The following is a 13,395-nucleotide window of genomic DNA, read 5'->3' as shown; positions in this document are numbered from 1 at the left end:
ATAGCATTATAAAAAGCACGAATTCAACATGCGTTCCCACAGCAGGGCATTTCCACAGGCGAGTATAAAATCCAGTGTTTCCCATTACTGGGATATATCTGAGCTATGAGATTGTTTCAAACTGGCAGTGTGTTGTGCACATCTCCGATGATCTGCAGGATTGCAGCCCAAAATGACAGGCCGTGCGTGCAGATTTACTGCGATGACTTATTATTTGCAAAGACAGACTTGTCGGCATGATAAAACATTCCCCTTGCGCAGCTCAAAAAGCATTTTTGATGCAGCACCATATGATGTAAACGTTGAAAGGCTTTATAAATGACCTTCCTGTGCAAGGACTACCTCATGGGAAAATCACCCAGTATTTTTCAATTTAAATAATAGATTTCCCCCCCTGAAGAACATGTGTTTCTGTGATCTGGTACCACGAAAAATCAGCTGCCTTTATAAACAACTTAGGAACACGGATCCCATGCTATGATTTATGATCTCTTAAGTCATGCCACTCAAAAAACGAAAATACAAAAGGAATCATAAAGCTAAGTTACTTTCTATTCATTCCTTCGTTTTTATAGCTCCGAGTAATGTTGCTTGCTTTTAGTTGCATTATCTGGAATAAAAACACTTCAGAGCAGAATGATACCAATGTTTCACTTGTTGATGCAAGCATTACTCGGTGCAAAATTGTGGTTTGCTGTATTGGAGCCTTTCTACAGGACTAAGTCTGTGCTGGTGCTCACCAGAGCTGAACTGTAGAGACTCCTTTTGATGTTTGGGAGTGTCTCTGAGAAAGAACAGTCAGATTTCTTGCATTTGAGGTTAGAGCACAGGTTTCCAAGGCTGAGGTCATGACTTCCAGGAAGGCTTGAGATCTTGAACATTTCACCTCTATCCTCTTTTCAAAACTTCCACCGCTCCCTTCGTTGGTGATGCCATTTTAAGTCACTTAACTATAGTTATGGAAATATGATTAAGCCATCCAAGTAAAGCACAAGAACACACTGATTTCTTGAATGAGAATGGCTTTGGCAACTTGCCACAAAGGATTTATAGAGGAACAAACAAGGGCAAGACCTTTGTTTCCCTCTCTATAACCTTTTGTGGCAAGTTTTTCTCTCTTTCCTATAATACTGGAGCTGAATGTTGGAAGATCAAGAGCAGATAAAAGGAAGTACAGTGGTACCTTGGTTCTCAAACTCTGAAATCCCGGAAGTAAGTGTTCCAGTTTTCAAACAATTTTTGGAAGCCAAACGTCCGATTCAGCTGTCGGCTATTGTTTTTGGGGCGCCTGCACCTTGGTTTTTGTACATTTCAGAAGTCAAGCGGCCTTCTGGAACGGATTAAGTTTGGCGCTTTTGCTTTTTTGTTTGTGAGGCTTTTTCGGTTAATTTGTTTTTGTGACTGTGTGGAACCCAGTTCAGCTACTGATTGATTGATTGATTGTGTGACTGCGGAAATGGATAAAAGCCCCCCATCCAAACAATGACTATCATCAGTGCAGGGAAGAAGAAAAAAACTTTTTATTTTTATCATCTGCAGTACTGTCTTATTTATTTTATAGTACAGTACATTGATTATTGGTTTCATTTTATGGATCAATGGTCTCTTTAGATAGTAAAATTCATGTTAAATGGCTGTTTTAGGGGTTGTTTTTAAAAGTCTGGAATAAATTAATTCGTTTTGCATTACTTTCTATGGGAAAGCGCACCTTGGTTTTGGAACGCTTTGGTTTTGGAACGGATTTCCGGAACGGATTAAGTTTGAGAACCAAGGTACCACTGTACTTCTTCATGGAGCACATATTCAGCTATGGAATTCACTCCACTGGGTAGCTCAGTTGGTTAGAGCATGGTGCTGATAATACCAAGGTCACAGCTTCGATCCCTGCATGGGACAGCGACCTATAGATGATCCCCAAGGACCCTTCTATGACTCTAAGACAGCCTTTCTCAACCTGTGGGTCCCCAGATGTTGTTGGACTACAACTCCCATCATCCCTGAGCTCTGGCCTTGCTAGCTAGGGATGATGGGAGTTGTAGTCCAACAACATCTGGGGACCCACAGGTTGAGAAAGGCTGCTCTAAGATGTAATAACAACACCAACTTGGATCGCTTTAGATGAGTATTAGACAAATTCACAGAGGATAAGGCTATTCATGGCTACAAACCATGATGGTTGTGTTATTCCTCCAGTGTTGGAGGCATATGCTGGCTAGCTTTACCTTTCCTGACTGAGTAGGACAAGGTTGCAGTAATGCCAAGCTGAGCTTTTAGGATACAAAAAAGTAGCAAGACTTTAGAGAGCAATGAAAGAGTCATACATCTGCTCTTCAGCCTGGAATCAATAAATAGTGGGATTCCTCCCTAATTATGACCTTTGCTGCCATGTGCAGTTGGGGAATGATCTGTGTCTTCCTTTTAACAAGATATCTGTTGTTTGTCTCTCATCGATAGAGGTTTGTAGCCATATCCGTTTCCTCTCATTGCAAACAGGGCTTTTTATGGCTTATGTGCATTCATCAGCTGTTCGGTAGATTTTTGTGGAACGAAGTCCTTCCCACACATTTCTTTACTACAAAAGCAAACATATGGTTCTTCCTAAGTATCTAAACAGTAGTGGTTTTGCAGGAAAACTTACCATCTGTCCTCTTAGTGTTCAAGACTGTGTCTTGCAGGAGTAAACTAAGATGCAAAAGACTGTTGCATCTCCATTATAAACAAGCCCTAACTCAATTTTGACCTGAATTACATCTTGCATCTTTTCAGAGTAAGATGGTTTTGCCTTTAGATCAGCCTCCTGCTTTTTCTTTTCAGGTTTATAGACCTCATAGCTATAGAGCCAGTACAGAGTACTATACCCTGCTGGTTTTTGACTTCTTCTTTTACATCTTAGCAGTGTTCTGTCTGCTAATTGTGGTGCTTTTTTCAAAATAAGTTATATTAAGGTTTTTTTTGTGTGTGTGTGTGTTACATAGCAAACAGATTAAAGGAGCAGTACACCTATTGTCTCCACTAGTCTTTTTCACAGTTCTTGACACCTGAGAACGCGTAAAGTAGTTTGCAATACAGATTTAGTTATTGCTCTTCAAAGCAGAATGTCCAGTCCCACTGAATGCTGGACAGTCTTTGCCATGCTGATGAGAAGGGCTCTTTGGAAACATTGGCCATCATATAAAGGACCCACACATCAGCGATAACTCATCAATTGGACCTCCTGTGTTGCCACTTCTTGAGAACCTCCTTGTTGCCACCTCCTTGTGCTGCCACTGTGAGAGCCAGTGTGGTGTAGTGGTTAAGAGCGGTAGTCTCGTAATCTGGGGAACTGGGTTCGCGTCTCCGCTCCTCCACATGCAGCTGCTGGGTGACCTTGGGCCAGTCACACTTCTTTGAAGTCTCTCAGCCCCACTCACCTCACAGAGTGTTTGTTGTGGAGGAGGAAGGGAAAGGAGAATGTTAGCCACTTTGAGACTCCTTAAAGGGAGTGAAAGGCGGGATATCAAATCCAAACTCCTCTTCTTCTTCTTCTTCTTTGGGAAGTTCAAAACAGCTTCTGATATGCCTAGGGCTCTTGACCAGGTTCCATGAACTTATGATAAACTGCTGGCCTTCCTTTGTGGTGGCATGGAGAAAATTGCCCTGGCCACATGTTGAACTGGAGTGATTTAGTCTAAACAAAATAAAAAAATTCCTTCCAGTAGCACCTTAGAGATCAACTAAGTTTGTTATTGGTATGAGCTTTCATGTGCATGCTTCTTGTGTGTATCTGAAGAAGTGTGCATGCACACGAAAGCTCATACCAATAACAAACTTAGTTGGTCTCTAAGGTGCTACTGGAAGGATTTTTTTTATTTTGTTTCGACTACGGCAGACCAACACGGCTACCTACCTGTAACTAGAACCATGGGGTGATGTAGAGCAGCCTTCATAACTCATAACACCATAACTCATAACTTCATAACTCATGTGCTGCCCCAAAGTTAACACAATGGCATATTGGGTTCCTAGTGACGATTCCTACTGAACAACTTCATGTGTAAGGTAGTGATCATGCCTTACGGGGTGTTCACAACTGATATGAAGAATCAGTTTTTCTGCAGCAATTCTCTTAACAGATGTGTTGACTGATTATTCCTTCATTGACTTAATACATTTCAGTTTTCTTTGGGGAACCTTCTCTCTCCACCCCTGTTCCTGGTTTCACATCCCTTATCTCTTGCATCATGTCATATAGGTGTATTTGTATGTTAATCACTCAGCAGCAGATATATGGCTGGCTAAATGAGATTGGAGAAGTCCTTCCTGCAACATGGGTCACAAGTGACCTTATTATTTCTTCTCAAGGGCCATTTTGGACAAGGTTTCTATATAGGTTATGTCACCTCCAAGCATGTCATTCAGTATCTGTTTTATAGCCAACCTGAACAGACCAAACCAGATGAGAATTTTAGGTATTACTGGATGGCATGAGGGAGCTGTGCTGAAGCTTCCCTGTGATTTCAAAATTAGATCCACAGTTCATAACACCTTAAGATTAAATGTATTAATCTTACCCTCCAGCCCCCATAATAAAACTGCATTCTTGGTCCGTAGTCTGATTTGCTTCTCTAGTGGAAGAGTTACAAAATACTTCATATATCAGTGAGGTTTTATTTGTTATTTGGACTGAAATCTCATCACTCTCTCCCTTTGGTGGTCAGATTATAAATCTAGACAATTGTATTATTATTATTATTTTAAATAATGTTATTACCCAGGATCCAAAGAGTCTTGGAACCAGTTCGGTAAGCCCAAGGGAGCCGTAGACTTGCTTTTCATTATACTCATCTGCTCCTCCATTCCACATGGCAAACGGTTTTTGAAATCTGAAGGGAGTTTCAAAAGCACTTTGTGATATGGCATCGAGGTGGGGGAAGAGCGTTCAGCTGTTCAGAGGGAAGAGAACGATAAAACATTCCACCCTGCTAGCACAAGTCCCCTGCGTGAGCCTAAGCAACTCTTTGGACACTGGCCTAACCCTTATTTTAAACCTTTTTAAGAGATCTGGGTATTGTTCTGCCAGCAGACCAAAAGTATTGGGAATTGCAGTTATTTGGAATTGCTTTCTGCAATTATTTCTGTACTGCATTCCAGTATTTTTTGCTCCACGCTTCACTTTCAAGTCTTGTGGCTTTCATTTCACTTGTAAATTTATGGTTTAGTCTGACCTGCTCCTTCCTTTGTCAAAAATAAGCAAGTCATTTTTTTTGTAAAAACAACAACCCAAAATCTTCATTGACATTATTTATTAAATTTCTATACTGCCCTTCATCTGAGGATCACAGGGCAGTTTATAGTATATATGAAAATACACAGCATAGTAACAAACAAAGCAATAATTCTTGCTACAGTTTAATTAGATTGTTTAATTAGCCAAAGGTCAGGGAGAAGAGGAATATTTCTGTCTGGCACCCGACCATAGGACGCACCCGACCATAGGACACACCTTGTTTTAGAGAGGGAGAACAATAAAAAAAAATCCCCCTCTCTGCTCAGCGCCCCTTCAGTGAAGCGGCAGGAGAAACGGAGCCCCTTCCATTTCTCCTCCCACTTTGCTGAAGGGGCGCTGCGCAGCTCTCCCTCGCTGCTGAAGCCAGGAGAGTCTTGCCCTCCCAGCTTCAGCAAAAGGAACCCGAAGCCTTTGGAGCGCTGTGCAAGTTCCCGCTGTGCTCCAAAGGCTTCAGGCGGCTATCCCTGAAGCCTGGAGAGCGAGAGGGGTTTGTGCGCACCGAACCCTCTCGCTCTCCAGGCTTCAGCGAAAGCAACGCAAAGCCTCCGGAGCACGGAGGGAGACCTTTGCGCTTCGGAGGATTTGTGTTGCTATCGCTGAAGCCAAGGAGCCTGCATTCGCTCTATAGGATGCACACACATTTCCCCTTAATTTTTGGAGGGGAAAAAGTGCGTCCTATTTAGCGAGAAATACGGTATAATGGTGGTACCTGATATATAAAGATATATAAAGGTGGTATCTGATTCATTTGCCTCAGCCACTCTGGGTATCTTCCAACAGAATATACAAAAACACAACGGAACATAACACATTAAAAGCTTCCCGATACAGGACTGCTTTCAGATGTCTACAGAAGGCCATATAATTATTTATCGCTTTGACATCTGACAGGAGGGTGTTTCACAGGGCAGGTGCCATTACCGAGAGGCCCCTCCGCCTGTTTCCCTGTAACCTCACTTTTTGCAATGAGGGAACTGCCAGAAGGCCCTCGGAGTTGGACCTCAGTACCTGGGCTGAATGATGAGGGTGGAAATGCTCCATCAGATACACAAGACCAAAGCCGTTTAGGGCTTTAAAGGTTCTCATGTTGTCATCCTCTTGACCTCTGTATGAGGGAAGTAATTACCTCACAAGGTGGTTGTAAAATTGCAGAAAGACAATGCATGTGAAGCTCCTTAGAGTGTTCAAAGTGTTTACAGATGCTAAATATTATTATTTTAAAACTAATATTACAATGAAAACAGCAAACAGTAAATAACAACATAGAAGAAGTCATAAAGCTTTTTTAATGGATGTTATGTTATAGGAAATATTAATGTATTATATCATCTCCCCCTTCCCCTATGGTTTTATATATGGTATATCTTCTCTCTCTTTTTGCTGTAAGTCGCTCAGGGACTCTTGGGTGACAAGCGACTAAAAAGCTTAATAAATGAAATGAAAATAAATGAGAAATATCTTTAAAATGCCATTCTAAAATGTGTCAGTCTTCCAATAAGTTCCAGTCCATGTTTCTACAGAGCTTTTGTACTCCTATTCATTTTTACCTAGATATGTTTTCCACTGTATTCAGTTTGATTTACTCCTGTGCGATTGTGTACAGAATCGCAGCCTCTGAAAAAAAGTCAGTCTTGACCTTAAAGAAATTGTTTTGAACCAGTCAAGGGTGGTCTTGCACTATTTCACTGAGTAGCTGCTGTTCTTAATAACTTTAGAGTTAACTCTTGGACACTGATATAAATGGAAATCCTTAAATAATGCTGCGAAAACTTTACAGAGTCAAGAGGAATTAAATATCCCGTTGTTCCCTTAATTATGCCAAGTATTTTCTTTCAGATATAATTGAATAATTGGGAACATTAGCCTTATTATTGCGGTAGTTAGATAATTGGCCTTATTTGGGTTAAAGGAGCTCCTTACATATTCAAGCATGTTTTATTATCTTTTGCTTACTGCACTTTACCACAGGAATTGCAAATCTCTGCCAAATTCACTGTTGTCCTGCTGTGAAACCCATTGACTTTCGTTGTAGGGCAGAATCCTGCAGAATTTCTCGGACTTGATTAAAAGCACGGTCTTGCTGCCTTTTTCTTTTCTTTTTTACAGCTGTGATACTTTTTTGGAGGTCATTGATTTGAAAATATGGCAAGGTTTGTGCAGCGTTTGGAGATGCCTGTGTGTGTGTGCAATTTAAATTGTTTTAGACCAAAAGGATTAGAACAGGTCAGGGAAGGAATCTGTGATTCATCTAATTCAGCCAACCTAATGACATGCCCCCCTCTCCATCCAGTTTTCTCAATATCCATTGGGAAGATCAACTTTCTTTTAAGACCTCGGTACTGATGATATTAAACTGGCATTGAATATCAAAGCCAGACATTCCCCCCTCTTCCTTTTTCCATCACTAGCTTGTTCATGGAGGTGTCTGATCTCATCCTGGCACCTTTAAGGTCCTGCCTTCAATGCATAAAAGCGAAGGAAATAAGTGGTCATCCCCGGCTGGTGCTGAATGCAGAGAAAGTTGATGGGCCATGAGCTTTGGGAACTGCAGAAGCCAAGAAACAAAGTCGCATGCAATAAACTTCTTTTCCAAAGGGGAAAGAGAGGTCCAGCAGAGTCTTAAATACAAAGTCCTCTGGAGACGCTATCAAAAGCCTTTTCAACACTGAGAATATTGGCATAACTCGGCGTATGTGGGGAATGTTGCCCGACACCTGCCTACATTATGCCTCAGCCCAGCCAACACTATTAATCTCTTGCTTTCAAGTATACTAAACTTCTCAGAAATGATCGGGAAAAGAATTTATATAGGAGGGGGGAAACCCCCAAACAACCCGGTTGGCCAACCAGGTTTGCTCATCTGTGAACCACTGATAAAGAACATAGTCTTTAATTTTGGCCTAGCCAAAAGCTGTTGCATTCCCTTCTCATTCACTGAGAACTTAATTCTAACTGAAAGCAATTGATAACTTGATTGGCAGGTGTGTGACTAGCATACATCTGATTTGCAGGGACGCGGGTAGCACTGTGGGTTAAACCACAGAGCCTAGGACTTGCTGATCAGAAGGTCGGCAGTTCGAATCCCTGCGACGGGGTGAGCTCCCGTTGCTCAGTCCCTGCTCCTGCCAACCTAGGAGTTCGAAAGCACGTCAAAGTGCAAGTAGATAAATAGGTACCACTCTGGCGGGAAGGTAAACAGCGTTTCCGTGCGCTGCTCTGGTTTGCCAGCTTAGTCATGCTGGCCACATGACCCGGAAGCTGTACGCCGGCTCCCTTGGCCAATAAAGCGAGATGAGCGCCGCAACCCCAGAGTCTGTCACAACTGGACCTAATGGTCAGGGTTCCCTTTACCTTTACCCCCCCTTGCTCCCTCCCCCGAGCTTTTGAGGGAGATTTGTGCAGATTATTCCCATACCTGCACAGGGCCGGCCCTTCTGTTAGGCGATCTGAGGCAACTGCCTCAATCGGTGGACTCCTGGGGCAGCAAATTGGCACCCCTGGGCCCCTCTGCTTGCTGTGGCTGGGCTTTGCCGGCCCTGCTGCCTGTCTGCTTGATAGCTAGCCTCTCTGCCTCCTCCCTGCCTTTCTCTAGGAAGGGCCAGTGCAGACTTTAGTCACCATTAGCCTCAGCTGCAGAACAAGCACTTTCTCAGCCATCCTGTCCAGGTGAATCTAGTGGTGCTAGCTGTGAAAAGCTTCCCAGGATTTTGTCTGGCTTTTCCTTTGGGCTGCTAGTTTTCCATGCACAGGGAGGCCTTGTGGGGTTAATGTAGTTTGTGTGCATGCATGTTCTCACCCTGTGATTTGTGTCTCGGTCTGAAGTGGTACAGTAGCCCACGCAGACTTGAGCCACGTGCCGTTTCTGCGCTTCTCAGGTGGCTCCTCTGTTGACTTATTTCAAAAACATGTATGCGTAAGAAAATACACAGCCTCCTGACATTTAGCAAAGCTGGATGCTCTGAAAAGGCAGGCAAGGCTTCAGCCTCCTACATATATAAAATAATCTTTGTTAAATGCCAGTAAATGAGGTGGTAATAACCTCAGACAACTTTGCAGGGTACGAAAAGAGGCCTTGTGGAGAGGAGGAAAAACCCAGTAAGGCAATCTTGGCCTCTCTCATAAGCAACAGAAATGGTCAGGTGGCTCTCGGAGCATGGGGCCACAGGTATAAAAGCTGATTTAAAGCAATAAGATTTGAGGTATATATTTTAACACCCTCCCTCCCCTCCTCTCTGAAACTAGCATTCAAATTCAGCAGTGCGGCTGCCAGTGTTTCCCTGGCTGCTGGATGGAGTAGCCCATCCACTTTCCTTCCACAGCACATGTGTTTACATTGAGGCCTTGGCAGTACACGACCTTGCCGCAATCCTTCACTCACAGCTTTCAGTTTGCTTTCAGCCATGGCAAGAAACGCTGGCCCGGCACTTTCACTAGCTAGTACCATTGGCATGTTGATTTAGTAGTCCTAAGCTTGGAATCTGATATAAATCAGTTTGCTGGAAACTCCCTCCCAGTGGAGAATGCTGCCCAGACATCTCAGATGGGAATAAAAATTTGTCTTGTAAACCTGGCTGAACTTACTTTTTTATATGATAGGCTTGTTTTTCTGGGGTTGTTTCTCATGCTCTGTTTTTGTCTTTCAGGCGTCTTGAAAGCTTGGTTTACCTATTTTTGCTTCCCCCCGCCCTTCAGATGTGGTTGCAAACACTACTTTTTTAAAGAACAAGTCATATGAAACAGTTTTTGTGTGTATTCAACGGGAAAAGAAACAATCCAGTCAGTTCTGAAGCCACAATAGGGGGAAGGAAGCTTTGTTGACATAGAAGGGGGGGGGTACCTTCTGAATGTTGTGGACCATGACTTTGCCATCATCCCTGACCATTGACCATGCTGGCTAGGCCTGATGGCAGTTGTGGTCCATAGCATCTTGCGGGCACCAAAATACCTCCCCCACCCACCTTGAATTTTCAGGTTTTATTTAAATTTCTAGCCCTTCTTGTTCTTGAGATATAAGGAAACAAATGTGGGCCCTTTACTACTCAACTGCTCAGTAAGAAGCAAATCTGCCTTGCCTCCCACTGTTCTGGCCAGTTAATGCCAAGGTACTGCAAGGAATGACAGGTGTATACAGTGGTATCTCTGGTTACGAACTTAATTCGTTCCGGAGGTCTGTTCTTAACCTGAAATCGTTCTTAACCTGAGGTACCACTTTAGCTAATGGGGCCTCCCGCTGCTGCAGCACAATTTCTGTTCTCATCCTGAGGTAAAGTTCTTAACCTGAGGTGCTACTTCCGGGTTAGCGGAGTTTGTAACCCGAAGTGTTTGTAACCCAAGGTGTTTGTAACCCGAGGTACCACTGTACTTAAAAATAATAATATTATTAACCTACAATATAGATCCATTTCAGTTTCAGACTCTGCTTAATTCATAAGCAACCTTCGTCACCTGGCAGATGAAGTATGCCGGAATTGGGTCCCTGTTGGGTCAGTTCATATGGGGAGAAGTATGTATTTATTATATTTATAATAAATAATATAGATTTGAAAATAATAATAATGTCACTTGTTTATTTATCTAATCCAAATCAGTACCTGGAAGATCCACACCTTCCGAACTGTCACTTTGAGTTTAATGGAGTTCAGAAAATGAAAGCTTTGCATGCATTCAGATAAGGTCTTCAACTCTTTTTGCATGTTATCTTGATCTTTGATTGCATGTGCATTTTCAAGAGTCTCCCACCACACTTCTCCCCTTGATGTAGAGGAATACGAAGCAGGAGAGAATCTGTGGTGTATAAAGGCTTCGCAACCACGATGCAGGTTGCATAATGTTTGACAAACTCTTAGATTTCAGTATTACACCAGATACTTGAAGATGTTGTCCAGGTTGCAACATTTTAAAAGGACTGGGGAAATGCTGTCTAGAGATGCCCTAAATCTACATCCACAGGGCCACCCTAGCTCTAATGTGTCTCTTCACATGTGGGAAAGATGGTAACCAGCTCAGAGGGCAGCTTAGTGAGAATAGTGTTTTGAACACAGATCTCAAGCCAGCAATCTGTTTACTTGACTGTACTGGCTCAGCAGGTAATTATTAAAATCTAGCACGTAGAATTCCTTGTAAAGTTCTTCCCACACCTGCTGCTGCTTTTTCTCCCAAATGATAGGGATGGAGGAGTCATCGCTTCAAAATGAGGTGTGTTCTTCCAACCTGGGGCTTCCTGGGGAGTCAGCCAAGCCTCAGACACTTCTGCAAGGTTTATCTTTCCCTTCATTCTATTTCTGTTCTTTCCCTTTCCCTGGTAGCCCAGCTACTTGAAGGAATGGGGGTGGCCGTTTTCAACCCTGCCGTTGCGGCACCTGCTTATTCTCCCATTTCCAAGGGGGGAAAGAAGGTAGAAGTTACTTACAAGGAACATAAGCAATGACATGGATCTGTGCAGGGAGATGTGTCAAGTTTGGAAGGGGGTAGCTGTTGCACAGCACAGCTGTTGGGAGCGACTCTCCTAGCAGCCCTGTTTGATCTCATGCCTAATTTGCCAGTTCCTTGTAGCTTGTGAGAAAGCATTTCCGTGAATCTGATCTTCTCATTGGCTTTGGGGCTTTTGGTTTTGTTTTCCTCCTCAGGTGTGCCGGCAGCAAATGGCGTCAAGGAGTAAGAGTTGGAATCTATATGCTTGTCATGAGGGGGTCCATAACTGCCTGAGGCCTCGGGGCACTGCTGCCAGTCATGTGTGGTCAATGGTGGGCTTGGTCAATCAGTGGTCTGATACAGTATTTAGGACAGCTTCATATGTTCATCTGTTGCCTTAGTCTGCTTTTCATTCATAATGCGATGGCCTGGGACTCGGGCTCGGACTCGGAACCAGAGGAGACTCAGTCTGCATCGTATTCTTTGCCTCAGGCATCATCTGAACCAAGTGTGGGGCTTGATCCTGAAGAGTCCCAGTCTGCACAGGTTCCCCTGCAACAAACACCAGCTGGGCCGAGTCAGGGGCCTGAGCCTGCCCTGGCTCCAGATGCAGGGGTTACCTCGTTGCCTTCAGCTGGGCCATCACTTACAGCTGCTCCACTACTGGTTTGGTCAGGGGAGGCTGAGGTGGCCTCTGGGTCTAGTAACCCACTGACATCTCCCAAGCTGCAGAGACTGAAGTCTGGGAGAAGGAGAGACCTGAGTACTCGCAGGAGGAGTGCTCGCCTTCGGGCGAAACAGGGAGGGGAGTCGCCGGGGGATCAGAACCGGCCGCTACCCAGACAAAGATAAAAGGCTGTCGGACCCCACCCCAGGTTGCGGGAGCAACATTGCTGTTTGCTGGAACCTGCCTGAGATCCTGTACCTGTCCTTACCTGGTTTCCTGCCTTGTGTCCTGTCGGACTGACTCCCAGTGGAACCTTTGGATTCTGGACCGGTCCTGGACCGCATTTCACAGGTTACCCCTGGGCCCAGCACACATAAATAGCTAAGTTTCCCCTTTGCAAATATTGTAATGTTTAGTGCAGAAGCAGGCAAAGTTGGGTTCACAACCCCTCCGTTGTGGCCCATATGTTCTCTATAGCAGTAGTATATTATTCCACCTTAAAGTCTCAAGAACCGTATGAGAGAGGATAGGTGGAGATGTATTGTGACATGCTAAGTACCATCCAGCTACCCTGTTACCATAGCTGTACTGAGAGTGTTGGTGATCATTGGTGGTCTTCTCATTTGCTCATACAATTTAGAATAGGTTAATAGTGAGGCGGGTTTTGAACCCATTGTGGGGATAATTCAGAACAATGCAAACTGCCCTGCCTGCATTTGTTTGAGGTTTTGCACCCGGTCTTGGCAGCCTGGGAGCAGCCATGAGAGTAGTGGCTCTCACACAAGTACAGTTAATTTATTTTAAATTGAGCCTAATTTACTGTATAGGACATTACAAAGAGGAAGCCGCTGTATCACCTGATTCATCCTTGAACCAAAGGTCTAACAACCACGTGTGGCCACATTTGCTTGACATTATCCCTTTCTATTGCTGCTTCTCACAAGAAAGTGTCTTTGTTCAGCTTCAGTTCCCCAGAGCATTTTCGGAGTTGTGACTTGAATCAGGTGCAAAGCCAGGAGCAGAGGATTTGGGACCCATTCATCATGAGCGT

The 13,395-nt window shown here is 43.8% G+C and overlaps 1 protein-coding gene across 2 annotated transcripts in view; it reads left to right on the top strand.

The window, feature by feature from the left end:
* Nucleotides 1-13,395, top strand: part of CFAP299 (cilia and flagella associated protein 299) — a 328,820-nt gene that overhangs the window by 38,752 nt on the left and 276,673 nt on the right. The gene's annotated exons all lie outside the window — the stretch shown is intronic.

The sequence above is a fragment of the Podarcis filfolensis genome (assembly GCF_964270895.1).
Source record: "Podarcis filfolensis genome assembly, chromosome: 9".
Lineage (NCBI taxonomy): Eukaryota > Metazoa > Chordata > Lepidosauria > Squamata > Lacertidae > Podarcis > Podarcis filfolensis.
This window is presented reverse-complemented; position numbering and strand designations above follow the sequence as displayed.